General features: G+C 42.9%; 1 protein-coding gene across 8 annotated transcripts in view; it reads right to left on the minus strand.

The window, feature by feature from the left end:
• Window positions 1-19,477, minus strand: part of SLC35F3 (solute carrier family 35 member F3) — a 462,095-nt gene that overhangs the window by 202,386 nt on the left and 240,232 nt on the right. The window lies entirely within an intron of this gene.

Raw genomic sequence — 19,477 nt, forward strand, 5'->3', positions numbered from 1 at the left:
CGTTGGAGGAAGGAGGGGTAGGGCCAGAGGAGAGAGATGTTCTACAATTTAACTGGATATGAGGAACACACCTCTTTTTTTTTTTTTTCTTTTTCCCAAAAGCAAACAAAAATCCTGTTTAAGGCAAAGATTGCTTTTGCTATAGGGCTCAAAGAGGAGATCCCACAAATTTTGGACAAAAGCAAGGAGAAACCAGAGGTCTGACCTACCCTGCTCCTAATTGAAGCTATTAGTCATGCCTTTCCCCAAAATGACCGGCTAGTGTAGGGCAAGGGAAAAAGTCCCAAGAATTCTCTAAAGCTCTTGGTCAGGTTTGAAGGATTAAATGTATGCATGATTCTTCCCCAAAATTATCCTACTGTTGTCAGAATATTTCTAGCTCATGGATTCCAAAACTACCTTCTGACACTAGCTTCTTGTCACTTTGACAAAGATGGTCTTGTCAGTGCTTCAGTGGGGCATCTGGGGCCATGTGACACCGAGTGACCAGCCCAGAGCACTCATTGTTGAGAAAACCAGGCTTGACTGACTTTGCCATAGCACATCAACCCCATAATAATTTTCCAGTTTGATGGGAACCTTTTGAAATGATGTAGTCAAACTTTGTTGTTGGGATTTTTTGATCAATCCCCATTTCGATTTGAAGATCATGATCCTTGGAAATTTCACATACTGCTGATGGGAGTAAAACTGATAAGCCCTTCTTGAAAGTTTGCAATATATATGAAATTCTGAAAAAATACAAGTGTTTATGGCCTATTACACACTATTTCCATTTCTAAGAATTTCCTCAGGAAATAATCTGATGTAAATGTAGATATATCAAAAAAGATGTCCATCCAAGTTTTACTATGAATAAGTGAAAAATTAGCAACAACCAAATGGGAAGTGGAACAGGAAAATGGAAAATAAAGTTTGGTGTATTTACACAAAAGAGTATAATGCAGGGGCACCTGGGTGGCTCAGTGGTTGAGCGTCTGCCTTTGCCTCAGGTCATGATCCCAAGAGTCCTGGGATCAAGTCTTGCATCAGAGTCCCCACGGGGAGTCCGCTTCTCCCTCTGCCTATGTGTCTGCCTCTCTCTCTGTCTTTCATGAATAAATAAGTAAAAAAATATTAAAAAAGGAGAGTATAATGCAGCCAATAAAATGAGCTTCCAATAATAGGGAAAATGCTAAGGAGAGAAAACAAGGCATGCACTTTATGTCCAATATGATTTCTATATATATTACATGTTTGTTTTATATGTGGGCCATATCATTCACATACACACACACACACACACACACACACACATATAATATATATTCAGACAAAACCTAAATAGGCTGCCATTTTTTGTTTTTTTCCTAACTACCACAAAAATATGGATTCATTTACTTTCTCCTTGAGACTTCTCTAAAGGAGAAGTTAATCAACATTTCGAAGCTCAGTTCGGTGGTAGATGAGGTTGACACCAATAATGATGCCTGAGCATAGTTTACAGGGTCTGAAAAGGTGTCTGTTGTAAGCAGATACAAATGCTAATAAAATAGGAAGTCTTCACGTACAGGGATGTATAAAATAATCCTGTAAGTGGTTTTTCTCTTAAAATATTTAGACAATTTCTTTTCTTCTAAAAGTCATTTAGACCCATGCTTTTAAAGCCACTTTTCCTCTGTCTTCATAGAAGTGTCTATTCCAACAGCAAAAGGAACATACAGTTCTGTTTTCCATATTTTGAATATTTTGTTTCCTCACATCCTTTTAATATCCTTATATCCTTGCTGTGTAAATGTTTAGAAGATGCCCGTAATGAAAGAAAGAGAAGAGAGAATGAGTAGCAGTGTTGGCTTCTTGCTGCAAGAGTGAAGGGACATGCCCCAAAAGCTTTGAGTTGGTAGAGTCCCCCTGGGGGAGGCAAGGACCAGCACCTCCCCTTCAGACTGTTTCCTTAGGATGCTTCTGTCTTTACTCCAACCTCAGTGAAATCTTGTCTAATCTCTCTCTTCCCTCCTGCTTATAGGTAGTTTTAGATCTTGCCTTGAGTGTGCATGAATGAAAGGGCTATTGTGTAGAGTATGTCTTAGATGAGAGGACTGCCATCTCCTTGTGCCCTGGTTGGCTCTGTGGTGCCCCGGGCACCTTGCAGTGGCAGGTGTTTGAAACCCAGAGGGCTCCAGCCCATGAGGGAGGCCCGCACTCTGACATGATGGCGGGGAAAAACAGAACGGCCCCACAATGCACTGCTTCCACGCCTGTCGGCACAGGTAATGATTAGGCGTAGTTTCCATTAGTGGATTTTTGCACACCAATTCCATGTTTTGTATTCATATAAATACTTCTCAGCAAGGATTTCTTTGGTCTGATATGTTCTCTCTACTTCCTGGAAGCTCAAATGAACCAAATGGGACACAATTCAATCTGTTGCCTGAAGTGTGCTTCCTCTATCTACACCTTACCCTCTATTCTAAGCCCACTCTTTCTGCAAAACTACAAAAGTGAAAACAGAAGACAAAAAACACACCATCAAAAGATACTCATTGTGTACATATAATACATTCAAGTCCTGAACTCCTTGCTCACTGGGGAGAGGGCCAATCGTGGTGACAGCTCTGTGAGGAGGCTAGCTTATGGGAAATACTCACAATACAAGCTCATCGATCTTTGTTTTAACCTTGACTGCTTATTTAAAGTGAGCTGGCATCAAATGCTCTATTGATAGCAGAATTCTAATTTGGGATCAGTAATAACCTAAAACATCTAAGACACAAAGAATGTAGCTTGAAAATCTGTCTCCATCAGTGACATCTGCAGAATTTAAGGCACCCTTCACCCATGGCCCTTGAAGCATTATTTGATTTGTTAATGACAAGGGAGAAATAAACCACAAAGGGTTCAATTCAATTGTCCTTGGAGCTAACTGAAGACAACAAATATGTAAACCTAAGGTGTCAGTATAAACTAGGATTAAAAAAACCACTTTCACTGCAAAATAGTTATCTACAACTCTGCCTAGGAATGATATAGGTAAGCCTAACTATCTTCATCTAGATGTTTTAATTTGTAGGAAACTTCTCTATGAATTTGGCTAGTGGTGATCAAATCACGTTGGGATTCACAGCTATGGCATGAGGGAGGTGCGTTCTGGTGACAGTCCAATCCTGCTTGCTAGTAGGCTTCGGATATGGCTTGCAGGCAACACAACTACATGCCCATGCAAAGGAGGGCCTGGACACTGTTTAAGAGCATGGACCCTGCAAGGTGGAAAGAGTTTTGGAAATCACCTAGTACATCACCTTTATTTTGGGCCAGGAAAAAATAAAACTAAGAGGACGATGAGAAACAAAAAGATATGGCTATCTGGGAACACTAAATAGAAGTATTCAAGGAGCACTTGGGTGGCTGAGTTGGTTGAGCATCTGCCTTCACCTGGGGTCATGATCCCAGGGTCCTGGGATCAAGTCCTGCATCAGGCTCCCTGCTCTGTGGGGAGTCTCCTCCCTCTGCCTCTGTTCCTCCCTCTACTCTAATTCTCTCTCTCAAATAAATAAGTGAAATCTTAAAAAAAAATAGAAGTATTCTAAATATACTTCCAGGAGTGCACAAGGACCTCGTCACAAGGTCCATCTCACAGCTGCAGCTGCTTTGAAGCCAGGAGCATTTCAGATGGATGGGACCTGCCTGAGTTTCAGAGATTCTTCAGAAAGTGAAATAAAGAGGCCACTCTTTCTTGAGTTTCATTTTTAAACTCTGGGCCAAATGCAGGAAAATTACAGTGTCTTCAAAGTGACTCCTTGGTTTTAGGAAAGGAAGTTGTTGTGCCTCTAGGGAAACAAACCAAAAAACTCCCTCAACTTTAAGAAATAAAAGGCAGTGTGAGTGCTTCTAACTCCATCAGGTTAGGCTCTGTGATGGCTCTGTCACAAAGGTAGTGGGCACAGGCAACATAGCAAACTTGTATGTTTCTCACCACAGGAATGAGAAAAGACAACAAGGAGAATGGGAGAAAATATTTATAGGTCATATAAATGATTAGGGACTTCTTCCCAAAATATATAAAGCTCCCTGACTGTAAGAAAAAGACAAAACCCAATTAAAAAACAGGCAAAGGTGATTTTTTTTCTTAAGATTTTATTTATTTATTTGTTTGTTTGTTTGTTTATTTATTTATTTATCCATGAGAGACAGAGAGAGAGAGAGAGAGAGAGGCAGAGACACAGGCAGAGGGAGAAGCAGACTCTGTGCAGGGAGCCTGACGTGGGACTTGATCCCAGGTCTCCAGGATCAGGCCCTGGGCTGAAGGTGGCACTTAACCGCTGAGCCACCCAGGCTGCCCAGCAAAGGTGATTTTTAAATGGGCCAATGGTCATAGGAACACCTCACTGGAGAAGATCTGCAGATGGCAAATGCACACATCAGATGCTCCACACCATATATCACCAGGGAAATGGAAATTAAAACAACAAAGAAGTAGCACTGCATACCCATTAGAATGGCCAAGTCTGGAACACTTACGATACCAAATGCTGGTGAGGATGTGGAGCAGTAGGAACTGCCATTCATTGCTCTGGAAATGCAAAATGGTATGGCCACTTTGGAAGACTGTTTGGCAGTTTCTTTACAAAATTAAACATACTCTTACCATATGATTCAGAATCGTGCTCCCTGGTATTTAGCCAGAGGAAGTGAAAAGTTATGTCTATACAAAAACCTGCACATGGATGTTTATGGAAGCTTTACTCATAACTGCCAAAACTTTGGACCAGTAGGTGAACAGATAAAGAACTTGTGGTACATCCATACAATGGAATATTATTTAGTGCTAAAAAAATAGCTATCGAGCCATGAACAGCATTGAGGAATCTTAAATGCATATTCCTAAGTGAAAGAAGCTGATCTGAAAAAATACATAATATATGATTCTAAATATATGACATTCTGGAAAAGGCAAAACTACAGAGGGTCACTGTGCAGGAGCCACTACTCTGATTTCGTACGTACCATGGAAAGGATCGTACGTACCATGAAAGGATCACTGATTATCAGGGGCAGGAATGGGAGAAAAAGGGGGAGAGATGAATAAGCAGAGAACAGAGCATTTTTAGGGCAGTAAAAATACTCTGTATCATGTTATAACGATGGATGTATGTCATTATACATTTGTCCACACCACAGAATGATAGCACCAAGAGTGAGCCCTAAGGTAAACTGTGGACTTTGGGTGGGTGATGATGTTGTGTCAACATAGGTTAATCCTTGAAGAAAATGTACCATTCTGGGGGTGCCTGGGTGGCTCAGTCAGTTAAGTATCTGTCTTTGGTTCAGGTCACAATCTTGAAGTCCTGGGATCAAGCCCTGCATTGGGCTCCCTGCTTAGCTGCTTTTCCCTCTCCATCTGCCTCTCCCTTTTCCTCTCCCTCTCCCCCCTGCCACCCCCCCACCAAGGACACAAATAAAATCTTTAAAAAAATGCCATTCTGGTGAGCAATGTTGGTAATAGTGAAGGCCATGCATGTTTGGGGCCAGGGAAATCTCTGTACCTTCCTCCCAATTTTGTTCAAAACCAAAACTACTCTCAAATAATAAAGTCTTTTAAAAAATGGGGGAAAAATGAGCAAATGCCCTGAATAGATATTTCTCCAAAGAAGATACACAAATGGTTTGTAAGCACGTGAAAAAATACACAACATCAACAAGACATCAGGGAAATACAAATCAAAACCACGATGAAATGCCACTTTACACCCACTAGGATGGCTAGAACCAAAATGTTGGCCAATAGCAAGTATTGGGGAGAATGTGGACAGACCTGAGAAGAAAAATTCATATAGTGCTGGAGGAACTGTAACATGTGCAACCACTTTGGAAAACAGTCTGGCAGTTTCTCAAAAGGTTAAATATAGGCTTGCACTATGACCCAGAAATTCTCTGTCCAGGTAAATACCCAAGGGAAACAAAAAACATATACAGGCACTTGTGCATGAATGTTCATAGCAGCATTATTCATAATAGCCCCACACAGAAATATCCCAAATGTCTATTGATTGATAAATGAATACAGACAACACGGTATATCCACTGAATGGAAAATTATTCAACCACAACAAAAAACTAATATATGTTATGACATTGATGAGTGTTGAAAACATTATGCTAAGTAAAAGGTGCCAGATACATCGATCGGTCCAAAAGGATACATCTTGTATGATCCCATTTTCATAAAATATCCACAAAAGACAAAGCTATAGAGATAGAAAGTAGATTACTGGTTGCTAGAGGATGAGAGAAGGGGACAATTGAGGGTGACAGCTAATGCCTATGGAGTTTCTTTTTGGGGTGATAAATATGTTCTGAAACTAATTGTGGTGATGGTTGCACAGCTCTATGAATATACTAAAAAACAATGAGTTGTACTCAAGTAGGTGAGTTGTGTGGTTTCTTAGTCATAGCTCAATAAAAACTCATGTGCTTCTTAAAACCGAAGATAAAAAGTTTGTTCTGAACTATGGTCATGTATAGCTATTGGGATCTATTATTCAATAATGGGGTTTTGCACAAAAATATTAGTAGTTAATTGTGTTTGGTGGTACCATAGGTGACTTTTAAAATTATTGCTTTTGTTCCTTTTTTTTTTTTTTTGGACTGATCTTTCTTAAGTATACATATACTAAAAATGTTATAGAAAGAAGCTGGCCCAGTTTTACAAATGACTACATACAGCCTTTCAGGCCAGATGTTCAGTGCACCTACCTGCCAGATGTTCAGTGCACTGGGCATGCTAATGCATGCCCTTAGGCTTTGACATTATTGCAGTATCTGGCTCCACAGATTTCCAACAAGTGTTCTCCTGCCAACATTTAACCAAACTTTTATATTTTCCCTGTCTCTCTGTGTATTTTCCCTAAGTGCCAATATGGGGAGGATAATTAAAAAATAAGGACCCATTCTCCCTTCCCCTACAGTGCAAGATTTTCTATAGCCTAATTACTACTTTGTCTTTCTTGGAACTGGGACATCCACCCCTTCATAAAGATTCCTAGAAGCTGAAGTCAAACTCAGTAGGACTCATACCTTCTGTCCACGTCTCTTCAGTCACCAAGCAGGAGGCTTCCTGAGGGAACTAGTTCGTCAGAGCCACAGAGGATGAAGTTTTAATGACAAACATACAAAGAAATGTCTTTTTTTTTTTCAAAGAAATGTCTTAAAAAGAATCTTGTATGTGCCTCTTTGTTCAAATCCTTGAAGGCCAAACAGTACAATGTAGATGGCTTACTACATATCCTGAGAAGTGGTACACCAGTTATGAAAATAAAAGCCCTGATTGGCAGCATTTTTTCATTGCTTTGATGTAAATACGATGGTTTCAAGTTATCAATGTGAGTTTAATGATGCATAAATGATAATAAAATTTTAGACCACCCAGTTCAGCAACTGCAGCATCAGAATCTGAGGACATATCAGTAAGGGGATTGGTAAATCAACTAAAATAGATTTCTTTAATCCTAGCTGCCTACCGGGGTCCTCAGACTGATGCCAGGCCAATCTGTGGTCTGTCAGGTGCCAAGCACCCTGGGCCTGGCAGTGTGCAATGGAGCCAACTGCTAGTCTAGTGTAGCTTAAACCTTCTTTCTTCCAGTGTTGTTTTTCATTAAATTCTGCTGATTCTCTCTCATACATGTGTTTTAAACAGTCTGGTGTCTCCTTTGGGTCTATTCTAATTCAACTCCAGTTCATTTTCCAATGCACGTTGGCCAGCCCTATTACTAGAGTGTCTTAAATGGCCACATGACACCAAATCCTACCCTCTCTTCACTGTTCACTGCCACAGAGGGGTCTTTCTAAAGTGTCAGCCCTCCAGGCCCAGGTGATCCAATCCCTGTGTATCACCCACCTGCCTCCTCCCTGCAGACATGCTCGTCTTCCTTTGGTGCCTTCACCTGTGCTGGAACACATTTTCTTTCTGACCTGTTTCTTTCTACTCTATCTCTGACCCTTGGCTTGTGTCACTTCTTGTAGCATGCCTCCTCTGGCCCTCACCCCTGGTCAGGTCAGCATGCTGGCAGTCACTCATGGGTGGTCACCTGTCCGTAACACTTGCTTTCTCCCCAAATTGGCCGTTAGGCACATATTTCTTTAGTCTTAGGTCTTCCTGCTCTGTCTGAATAAGCTCCAGGAGGACAGGACCGATCTCTACTGCCTACAGGATGCAAGGTGTGGAGGGGGCCACACAAATGTTTGTGCAAGAACTGATGGAAGGCATTAGGAAAGGAGAAAGGGATTTCTGGTGTCACTAAGACAATGACATAGGTTGTTCTTGACTTCATTCCCCAACCCAAGAAAAACAACTAACAATTATTCCAGAACAAGACACCACTGAAAATATTCAATGTGGAGTTGAAACTGAAGAACCACCCCGCCCTCCAACCCCTGACTACAGAGACTAACACTGGTTGTGTTACAAGGGTAAAAGAAATGACTACATGTTGCCCATGTTGCCTCTACCCCAGGCCAGCAACACCATGCAGACAGGTCTCCCCTGAGCAACTAACTGGTTCCTCCAGTGGGAACCCAGGAGGAAAAATCAGTCCCTCCCAGGATCATGGGTCACTGTGCAGGAGCCACTACTCTGATTTCGTACGTACCATGGAGACTGCAGGTGAATCTGTGAGGCTCAACCATTGAGGATCCGGGTGATGGAGAAGGGGGGAGGGATTTAGGACAAGCATCACAGAGGTCTTGGCAGGCCAAGTTCATACCTGCAGTGCTCATGTAGTCATCCCAACTGGTGGTTCTGTTCATCTGCAGAATCAGGTGGGGGATACCAAACTCTCAATCTAACGTCTCCCTATGGCTAGCAGATGTAATGGCATTCATAGTAAAAATACCTCTATACGGACTTCACCTGTGATTACCAAAAGCACTCACCTAAGCCCTATTGCCGGCTCCATCCCCTGGCGGGGGAATTTGGCACTGTATAGATCTGCCTGATCAGATCCTCAGATCCGGATCCTCAAAGGAGAGCTTTGCCAACCCTAGAGCTCTTCCCTTGCCCACGCCCAGGCAGAGTGCTGAGTCACAGCCCCACCTGCTGTGGAGAGTGCCTTCCAGGCCCCATCTTCCCATCCTGGAAGCTGTGCAGTTTAGCCGCACTCCAGCCAAGAGGCGGGCAGTCAGGACTATTCGCCCCCAGCATAAAGCCAGTACTTAGCACAGAGCATTCCTGGGCTTTGTACAGGCAGAGGGATTATTCATAGCCAAAGCTGAGGGAAGTTCCTGGCCCCTCCCAACTGAAAAGCCTGTTTGCGAAATTAAGAATAGCCTGGAGCAACCCCTCCCCTTCCTACCCAGAGACAGAGCCCCATCCACCCACTGTGCAGAGTATTTTCAGACCCCATCTGACCAGAAGGGCTGGAGACAAATTCTAGAAGTTCTATGGCCCAGTGACACTCAAGCAGAGAGGCAAATGGATAGAGCTGATAGTTTGCAGAGCAAAACCAGTGGCCCTGTTTGGCCAGAGAACTTGGGAGTATAGGCCAGTTTGAGTTAAGACAACAAAAAACTGTAGCAGCTTTAGGGCTGCTGCTTCTGCTGTGTCTAGACAGAGAATATAATTCATAGCCCTGCTCATGGCTGAATGCTGGGCAGCCTTAAGCATATCTGATCAGGGACCCTAACCAGAGCACATGGGAAGCTATGAAGCCCATTCAATAGCCCTACATACAGTGGCACTTGAACACAGCATAGCTCCCAGCATTCTCCATCTGCCGAAATGCCAATAGCCTCACTTGACCAGGGAGTTCAGTGCATACGCTGGACTGATATAGGATCCCAAACAAGGAGATGCACAGGCCCTGAATCCTGGCCTGTTACCCTTCCAGGACGGGCAGGCTAATTTATAGCCCCCTTCCTGAATATAGTATCCAGTTCTGAATACTTAGTAAGATTGATCAGAGAATCCAGGCAACCATGGAGACCATCCTACAGCCTCACTTGGGCAGAGCAGTCCTATCCAACTGTTCTCAGCCAGTGGCGCTCCCCACCTCCTTATCCTTGTCTTCAGTGCTCAAACACTTGCTTCACCTAAAAATCAACCATATAGCAGGCCCCACCTGCCCAAGGGCATTGCCAGCAGAAACACTCAGAAACCCAAACTGAGCTGACCAGTGAAGATCAGTCTCTGCCAAAGCAAACCTGTAAAGTCTGGAAAAGGAGCCCCATTACTCAAATGCACATTTACTAATGTAAGGGATCAAGGATCATGAAAAGTCTGATATGATTTTATAATATGACATCCCCAAAGGCAACTAATAATGCTCCAATAACTGACCCTAAAAAAATGGACAACTATGAACTGTCAGACAAAGAATTCAGAATAATCCTCTTAAGGAAGCTTAGTAAACTGCAAGAAAACAGACAACAAAATGAAATTAGGAAAACAATGCATGGAAAAAATGAGAAGTTTGATAAGGTAATAGCAATCATAAACAAACAATTCTGAGAACTGAAAAATACATAACTGAACTAAAACATTCAATGGAGTTCCAAAAAGACTGGACCATGCGGAAGAAATAGTCAGTGACATTGGAAATTACCCAGTCAGAAGAGCAAAAAGAGAAAAGAATAAAAAAGTGAAGAAAGCCTACAGGAATTACGGGACACATTGCATATAAACAATATTCGCATTATGGGAATTCCAGTTGGAAAAGAGAAAGAGAAGGAGTAAGAAAGTATATTTAAAGCAATAAAGGTTAGAAACTTCCCAAACCTGGGGTGAGAAATGGACATCCAGATCCATAAGGTCCAAAGAATCTCAAACAGACTAAACCTACATAGGGCTACACAGAGATACATATATTTAAGTTGTCAAAACTCAAAGACAAAGAATTTTAAAAGAAATGAGAGAAGTTCTATTCAAGGGAATCCCCGTACCAGCAGTGGATTTCTCAGGGCACAAGAGTAAGAAATAATATACTCAATACATTGAAGGAAAGTAACTCTCAACCAGGAATCCTATATCTGGTGAAGTTGTCCTTCAGAAACAAGGAAGAGATAAAGACTTTCACAAACAACAAAAGCTGAGGGAGTTCATTACAACCAGACTTGCCTTGCAAGGAGTACTAAAGGGAGTTCTTTATGTGGAAGTAAAAGAATGCTAATTAACAACATAAAAGGCATGTAAATCTCACTGGTAATGGTAAATATACATAGTTAGATTCGGCAATATGGTAATAGTGGTTACATAATTCATTTACAACTCTAGTTTAAATGTTAAAAAAATGAAGTAAAAAACATAACTACAATAATCTGTTTTAAGTTAAAATATGCAAAATTGTAACAGCAAAAACTTCAAATGTGAGGGGGAGAGGAAGCAAAGTGTAAAGTTTACAAATTCTATTGAACTTATCAGTTTTAAGTAGGGTGTTATAGGGGTGCCTGGGTGGCTCTGTCAGTTAAGCATCTGATTCTTGATTTTGGCTCAGATCGTGATCTCAGGGTCGTACCATTGAGCCCTGCATCAGACTCCATGCTCAGGTCAAAATCTACTTGAGATTCTCTCTCTCCCCTTTTCCCTGTGCCCCTCCCTCAACTTGCATATGCATGTGCTCTCTGTCTAAAATAAAATCTTTTAAAAAAATAGGGTATTATAAGTTTAAAATATTTTATGTAACTCATGGTTACCATGTGGGAAAATCCTATAATAATTATACAAAAGAAAAAATTGATAAAAAATTAAAGCATACTGATATCAAACATCGAAACAACAACAACAAAAAGACAGCAGGTTAAGAAACAAGAATTGGAACTACAAATCGTCCAGAAAACATTAACGAAATGGCAATAATAAATGCTTACCTATCAAAAGTTCCTATAAATGTGGATGAATTAAATTCCAATCAAAAGACACAGAATGGCTGAATGGATAAAAAACCAAATGAAAAGAGAAAAAGATCCAACAATATGCTGCCTAGCCCAACAATGGTCGGAACACACACACAGACACATGCACACACAGACACACACGTTGGAATATTATTCAGCCATAAAAAAGCAAATAAGTCCTACCATTTACGGCAACATGGATTGACCTTACAGGCATTATGTTTAGTGAAATAAATCAGACAGAGAAAAATAAATACTGTTCCAATCTCACTTACATGTAAAGTCTAAAAAAATAATCAAACTAATCCAAACCCATAGGAAAAGAGATCAGGTTTGTGGTTACCAGAGACAGAGCAGGGGTGGTGGTAAGCTGGTCAAAAGGCACAAAATTCATTTATAAGATCAATGAGTACTAGCGATGTAATGCACAACACGATGCCTGCAGCTGTCCTACATGTTTCTTCTTTCTACTCTGAAATCACTCAGCTGCCTGAGTTGATATCCAACAGGTTAACCACCTGCTACAAATCTCTCCAATGCTCCTGGAGTCCCAGTGGGTTTCCACATGCCAACACAGCTTCTTGTACTTATATTTACAGTATATCACAGGTGAGGGCAAGACCTGGCAGGGATTTCTGGCATCTCGGTGTTAATTCCCACTTTGGTTTGTGTGGCTTATCAGAGGAATAGATCTATTTGAGCTTGTTAAGGATAAAAAAATGTGGGTGTCGTTCAGCTGCCTCTGTTTTTCTGGTTGGTCTTTCAACACAACAGATGTGTTATTGCTGCAAACATGCTCACATTAAAGCCTGATGCTGGTTCTTTTGAAATTTCTTTTCCCTCAAATCAATGATACTGAGTCAAGGTCAATGAAGATTCTGAAGCATCTCTGCAAACACTCATCTTACAGGGACTGCAGTACTCTGTGGGAGAGCCACAGCAGGCACAGGCAGCCTGAAGGTCTGCTGAGCTGTCACCCTCCACCCTAGGGTCCTTCATGGGTGAGAGAACTTCTGTACCCACCCCTCTACCCACATCCCCTCCTGTTATTTATTCACTCATTTGTCCACTGATCCAATAATCGTTAATTGAGCACTTCCTATATACCAGGTACTGTACTGGTGGTTAAGGATTAACAAAGACTCCCTTCTTACCTAAGCTCCAGCCAGTCTCCTCGAGCCCTCAATGGGGCCTCGATCTTGGGCTATGAAGACTTGAACAAACACTAACATAATTTCTAATAGTTCAAGCCTCCATCACTGGGATGACCCTAGCCCCCCTTCAAGTGCCTATCTGAGAAGACTCAAGGCTGCCAGAAGAATCTACTCTTTGCTCCAGCCAACACTCGAAGATATGGCTCCCATTTCAGCCTCTATGGGAGAGTAGGAACCTAACTTGATAAGTGCCAGTTAACAAACACCAATGAGTTTCATATGAATCAATGTCCTCATGTCCTGCTCTTTGCAATTTTCCCCTTCCTTGACTCTGGTCTACCATCCTCCCTCCCCACCACCTCGCTCTCCTTTTAAATAGCTGTCACCTCTGTACAGATTGGAATGGAGCTCAGCACTTTCCCCTATGCAGCAGTCACTGAATAAAATCCATTTTAACTAATGTCTTGCTGTGTTTATCTTTGACAAATTAAAGCATCTGCCCTGGTGGGGCTTGCATTTGAGTGGGGAGCTGAACAACGAGAAAGTGAAAGGAGGAAGGTGGGGTGATGTGCTAGGTCTGTGGGTGTCAGAGGCGGTCTCCTAGAGAATGCGAAAATTGAGTTGAAGCCTGAAAGAATAAGCCAGGCTTTAAAGAGCTGGCTGAAGAACACTCCAGCTAGTGGGGACACAAGAAAGTGAGGACACTCACAGGAATGGAGTGAGCAGGAAGCACATTGAGAGATGAGGTTGGAAAAGCAGGTAGAAACCCACGTCACATGGACTGGAGGCCTTGATAAATCTGGATTTAAAAAATGTTCCCTGGTATGCCTGGGTGGCTTAGTGGTTGCGTGTCTGCCTTCGGCTCAGGTCGTGACCCCAGGGTCCTGGGATCAAGTCCCACATCGGGCTCCCTGCAGGGAGGCTGCTTCTCCCTATGTCTCCTTTCTGCCTATGTCTCTGCCTCTTTTTCTGTGTCTCTCATGAATAAATAAATAAAATCTTAAAAAAAAAAAGTTCCCTGATTTTCCTCTGCTCCTTGTCAGCTTCATGCTTGGGAGCTCCAAGACAGGGAAATCAGGTGGAATAAAGTCAAGCTTCGATCAAGAAATCGTGCTACAAAAATTCGATGGAAATAAGGCAAGAGATGAATTTGTAATGTGGCGTCGGGATCATTCTGTGGCTGGAGGAAATGGAAGCCAAGATGGTTTGGGACTTCTCTGACAAAGACTGTCTTGGCAACTGCTCACAAGGGGTCTGGCCTGCAGAGTGATGGGGCAAAGGGAGACGCAGACAGTGGAAGCACTCTAACCACGTGTGTCCTCTGGCCCCTCCTTCCCACCTGTTCACTTGCTTTTAAGGTGTGGTTGGTCTCCCCTGCCTTTCTCAGGGATGTGTACCGTTTTCACAGGCAGGGATGCTGAGCCATTGCTGTACCCCCACTCCAAAAGAAGTGTCTGGGGCCAAGAGTGGCTTCCAGAATATGTGTTTCCTCCAGACCCACAGAAGTCTGTTCTTTCTCTTTCTAACCACTCCTCTGCAGAACTGGGCATGGGATAGGCTACCATGACAGGAACAGGGAAACAGATTAAAAGTCACCATAAGTGGAACATTCTGAGATCAGGGTGTGCGGGGGAAGGAGGCGAGTCACCTTCTATCACAGGGTCTGGGGATGTCTGAACAGTCTTCCACATTGGTGCTCTCATCCATTCCCAAGCCCTGAAGGGGTCCTGCTGACCCTCTGGGTATCTAGGGGCTCCTTGTTGATTTTCTGTTCTGGCCTGGAATCCTCTTTTCTTCTCCACTGAGTTGCTTCTTCACAACACTATGCTTATGTGGGCGAGGCTGACTGGTTTTCCTTCTACTCAGGCAGCTGGAAACTTTAGGTAGAGCATCTGATTTAAAACCTGGTGTGGTGGTTGGCACCTTGCTTTTTCATCCATGTAGAACCCTGCAGTGGTGCCGATGGAAAGTGACAGCAAGGACAAGAGTCCTGGAATCAGAACATGAGGACCCACCACTGTTGTTTCCTTCCTGGTAGGACAGTTGCTCTGTGAGTCAGGCCAGTTCCCCTGGAATCCAAAGCCAGAAGTGTGGCCACATGAGGTAGAGGAGGAGAGCTGGAATGAGAGGAGGAAGGAGGAATGACAGGGAAGGGGAACCTAGAGCCAGCCCAGAGGGCAGAGGGAGAGCACACAAGGAGCTAAGCACAAGGGAAGGCCTCTGCAGCCTATGTGCTTTTCACAGGGGCTCATCCCGGGCCCCCTGCCATCCTGTCTAATCAAGGCAGGGGTGTCGTGAGGCTGACATGAGACATGTTCATAAAGCACCCAGCACAGCACTTTGGACTAGTAAGTTTCACTGCTGTTACTGCTGTTATTTAAAGTAATTGCTAAAATGGTGGGCTCTATGATTGCACTCAAGTTTTGTCAACAGAACAGAAAGTTTGAGACCAGGGCTACTGGAAAGAGTCAAGGCCATGGCCAGTGATCCCAATGACATGTCCACTTTCTGGACCTGACAGTGGACACTTCCAAGTCTTTTGACATTGTGTCTAAGCTTAAACAGGGTGCCAGGCTGGCCCATGGAGAGAATCAGAAAGACCAGGAGGACAGAGCAGGGCTAGGAGATGGCACCCTGCCTGGCCCACTCTCTGAGCAGAGGCCCCAAGTCAGCCCTGTGCTTGGATCTCGCTAAGCACCCCCTGAAATGTGGCTTCAGTCTCTCACTGGCCATGCTTGCTGGCCATGTCTGAAAACCAAATGCCAGTCAGTTTGAAGTTTGCTTAGTGGTAACAACCAAACCCAGGAACAGAATTCCGGCCATGCCATGCAATTGCACGTTCGAGCAGTGCTTTAGAGGAAGTCAGGAATATGAAGGCAAGGTGCCTGCTTAGTTGTCTGCGCCCTGCCCGTGAGCCCCACACCGAACACCTGCAGGTGGGAGCGTTAGCTGGCAGCTTCCCCATGGCTGAGTGGACTGCAGTGGCCCTTCCCTGGTGCCTGTTTTCATCTGTCAGTGGGGACCTCCGGGAAAATGCTGCCCTCACGCAGTGTCCATCCAGCACTCATGTTAGCAAGAATGTAGAATAGGAGGCTTTGTTAAAAGTCTTCTTTTCACAGACTGTGGAAATTAAAACCAGCAGGACACCCCCAGTTGTTTGGCCAGGAGAGGGATAAAAGAGTCAGTGCTAGAATCAAAAGGAATAATCTCATCTTAACACAGTACTGACAGAGTAAACATGGAATACAGCCACGATAGGCATGGACCTGAAATTCAGCAAGTACTCGGATGCTGGTGCGATCCGTGGAATCAAAGCATTAAATATCTTCAGAATCAACACCTTAGGTGCACATGGGAAGATGCTCTAAATATCCTCTTTAAAGTCCTCATCATAACCCCCAGCAATTCTCCAAGGCAGGACAGCCCTGGGGGTAGCGCTCAGCCTCCAGGACAGAGCCACTCCAGTGGCTCTCCATGTGGTGGCTCCATGGCTGGGCTCCCTGAGCAGACCCACACCCTGCCAAGTTGGGGGTAGGTTCTAGCCAAAAGTTCCACCTCAGAGCTGAACTAATATTTCAAGTTCAACCTAAGTGAATAATATAGAGATGCATTCTCTAGAATGGCCTAATTTAAAGTTGTAAAATGAAACACATTTGCTAGTCTCCCCCCCCCCCCCCCCCCCCCCCCCCCCGCCAAACACTCACGATCTTTCAGGGCTACTTCTCTCTATTCTATGAAGTGAGGAATCCCACAAACTGCTTGGCTACACATTTGTCTTCAACCACATTTGGTAATTCACTGAGCCTGGGACACGTCTGGGGCTTCCTTTCCTGCCCTGGCAGTGGTGGTCCTGACTCCAGCAATGCTCTCTGCCTTCTATTAGTTTAACTCCTACCCAGCACTCTGGAACCATTTTGGATCTCCTCAGAAGGCCAATCCTGAGCACTCCGGCCTGAAGAGTTCCTCCTTCCTGTGAACCAGTTTGCCAATTAGTCCCACTTATGTCTCATATTCTCCACCATCTATATCTAGATACAGGAGGATTACACAGCTTGCCTCCTATTGTGGGACTGCTTTCCTGGTCCTCTGAGGCAGGGACTGGGTCATGTCCATCTTGGTTCTCTGGAGAATGCTTCTCAGACCTCATGTGTAAAACAAACACCCAAGGATCTTGTTAAAATGCAGATTCTGAATCGGTAGGTCTATCTGGGATAGGCCCCTGAGATTTTGAATTTCTAACAAGCTCCCAGGGGATAGCAAAGCTGTTTGTCAGAGAACCACACTTTGAGTAGCAAGGGACTCTCATTTTAGGGCACAACCTGGCTTATGGTAGACTTTGAATAAATAGTTACTTGTTATGTGCTTTGTTCTTATCCTTCATCTGGCCCATGGAGCTGTGGCCTCAGCTCCCTTTGAGGAACAAATGAGCACAGGCCCTGGAAGTCGAGTATCAGCCTAAGGATCATCCTTTAGCCAGGATGGGCATGAATGTCCTCTGATCCCATCTGCTCTAGCCTGCTGGCTGCACTACTGGGTTCACTCTATGTGCCAAACAATATGCAAAGGGCATTATGTGATGTGGCGATGAAAAAAGAGACAAAATGTTAGGCCTTAAAAATCTCAAAATAGCAAAATCTATTCCCCATTAGAGATTCATTTCTCAGATTTTCTCCATCAGGACTAAAAATTAAAGTCATAGGTCTGATAGCTTGTGTAGGTTCAGTGTATGTTCTATCACAGGAGTCACTATGCTTTGTAGACTTCACAAAGCATGCAAAATAACTTGAATACTTAAGACACCAAACTAACTCAGAGGGAGACTATTTTGCTATGAGATTGAATATTTACTTAGTAAGATCTATTTCCCATAAAAAGCAGAAAATACCAATAAGCTAAACAATGGCAACAAAGGATGACCATTACGGTTCAGGAATGACCCAATTACTGATGATACATGACACAGCAATATATAATGCATCAAACCATGTTGTGTGGTAGCAGAGCATGAACTAGAAAAGTGTTGCCTTTACAAACATCTAGATGTATTTTCATAACATCTAACACATAGGCAATCATTAACCAATATAGATTTGAACTGAGTATCCTTTTTTTGTTGTAGCTCATACCTCTCATAATGCCAATGAAAGCAAGTTAACAGATAAAAATAATATATTGTGAACTGCTCTGCCTGTGCCCAGGGCATAGTAGATATTCAATGAAGCAATGTTTTTAACCACAAATGAATGGATGGATGGATGGATGGATGGATGGATGGATGGATGAATGGATGGATGGATAAAGGCATAAGCAGGGCACGCTCATAGCCTTGCAGGTGGGCCCACAATGTGGTGTTTTGCACTTAAATTAGAAGTTATATAAATATGAGACAGACATAGTCGTATGGCCACAATCACCATTAAATAACAAGCCCTACATTGTATGGCTAGTCCTTACCTGACTAAATTCTGGTATAGGCACTGCTGACTTACTACCAGTGCCATGTCAGGCCCTGGGTGCCTTAGATTTTCACAATGATAGTAACATGAGAAAACTCCCTTTTTAAAGTTAAAATATATCATTCTGAAGTATTTGTATACAAAATATGTATTTTTCTTAAGAGAATGGTTTCTCTGAAAAACAGACAAAATCATGGAAAAGACTGATAAATATGACTACATAAAAAAAAAAAGTGTTTGCATTGCTTAAAGAAAAATACCTTAGGGGCATCTGGTAGCTCAGTCGGTTGAGTGTCTGCCTTTGGCCTAGGTTATGATCCCAGGGTCTTTGGATCAAGTCTCACATCAGGCTCCTTGCTCAGCAGGGGAGTATGCTTTCCTGTCTCACTATCCCCACTGCTCATGTGCACACACTCTCTCTCTCAAATAAATAAAATCTTAAAAAAAAACCCTAAGCAAAGTAGAAAGATAAATATGTGGGGATAATTATGTAAATTATAACACAAAAGAGTTCATATCATTAATATAAAAGAGGTTCTGAAAATAGAAAAAGACCCAAACAATCTTATAAAAAATGGATTACAGATATGATCAGACAGTTCATAGATAAAGAAATGTATATAAGATAAATATGTCCTGGGAATGTCATTCACAGATGGTGACTATAGTTAATAATACAGTGTTGTGTATTTGAAAGCTGATAATAGAATAGACTTTAAAAGTTCTCAACACAGGAACACCTGGGTGGCTCACTGGTTGAGCATCTACCTTTGGCTCAGGTCATGATCCTGGGGTCCTGGGATCGAGTCCCACGTTGGGCTTTCCACAGGGAGCCTGCTTCTCCCTCTGCCTATATCTCTGCCTCTCTCTGTGTGTCTCTCATGAATAAATAAGTAAAATCTTTAAAAAAAAAAAAAGTTCTCAATGCAAGAAAAAAATGGTAGCTATGTGTGAGGTGATGGATATTAATTAAACTTATGGTGATCATTTCATAATATATACATA

This window comes from Canis aureus, chromosome 4 (assembly GCF_053574225.1).
Source record: "Canis aureus isolate CA01 chromosome 4, VMU_Caureus_v.1.0, whole genome shotgun sequence".
In the NCBI taxonomy this organism is placed as follows: Eukaryota; Metazoa; Chordata; class Mammalia; order Carnivora; family Canidae; genus Canis; species Canis aureus.